Source organism: Penaeus monodon, chromosome 33 (assembly GCF_015228065.2).
Source record: "Penaeus monodon isolate SGIC_2016 chromosome 33, NSTDA_Pmon_1, whole genome shotgun sequence".
Lineage (NCBI taxonomy): Eukaryota > Metazoa > Arthropoda > Malacostraca > Decapoda > Penaeidae > Penaeus > Penaeus monodon.
The window spans coordinates 31,849,427-31,850,224 of NC_051418.1; the positions used below are offsets into that span (position 1 = coordinate 31,849,427).

At 42.2% G+C, this 798-nt stretch overlaps 1 long non-coding RNA gene across 1 annotated transcript in view; it reads left to right on the top strand.

Annotated features, from left to right (window-relative positions):
* The first annotated feature begins 48 nt into the window (after nucleotides 1-48).
* The window catches only part of LOC119593920, a 1,657-nt gene continuing 907 nt past the window's right edge, over nucleotides 49-798 (top strand). The window contains exon 1 of the long non-coding RNA XR_005230578.1: nucleotides 49-671. This is a non-coding gene — a long non-coding RNA (uncharacterized LOC119593920). The remainder of the gene's footprint in view (nucleotides 672-798) is intronic.

Sequence of the window (798 nt, forward strand, 5' to 3'; positions counted from 1 at the left end):
TAGTTAAGTGGTATATCTGACACCAGACAGCCCAAACACGAACACACATCCTGAACTAGCAGCAAAGGTGTTTCCACGTGAGACAAGCATGGTCGAAAGAAATGTCCAAACAAGCATTGCTAAGCCACACAGATTTCACGCGCGCAGATGTATGAGTGACAATTTTTCAAAGTTAAATTGTCATAGATACGACAGAGGAACGACGGAGGAGGTGGGAGGGAAATTTACCACCCTGTTATAATTGTTGGAATTAAAGGAAGACGCGCACATACAACCCATGAATGGGTCAACTGTGTTGTGAACCTGAATTTAAATTCTATAGTTAGTTGGCAGAATATTTGATGTGCTGCTTGGAACGACCTTGAAATGAGCAAACCAAAGCGCTTGTTCTCAGGTTTACCGCACGCCCAGGCTTGCCAGCACTTCCGTATTTTTCATTTGCCCGATAAGTGCTTTTACCAAGTAAGAACCTCTAAATCCGCGCCTGATTAAACGTCACTTGTTGATGAAAAAGTGTTATATCTGAGAAATCTTTACTGTGTGTTTATTATGCTACAAACGTCATGTCGGGAACTGCATACCCTAAACAAGAAAACTGTTTACTCCCATTTTCTTCCCCGCCTTTGGTTAACTCCGCCTCCTCCTCTAACACGCCCACTGCATGACGTCAGGTAAGTGGCAATGAGAACCGGTATGGCTAATGAGATGGCGTGCGTGAATATACCATATATTATCATAGTAATACTCTACCATTAATACTCTACCGTGCATGAATATACCATACATTGTCATAGTAAT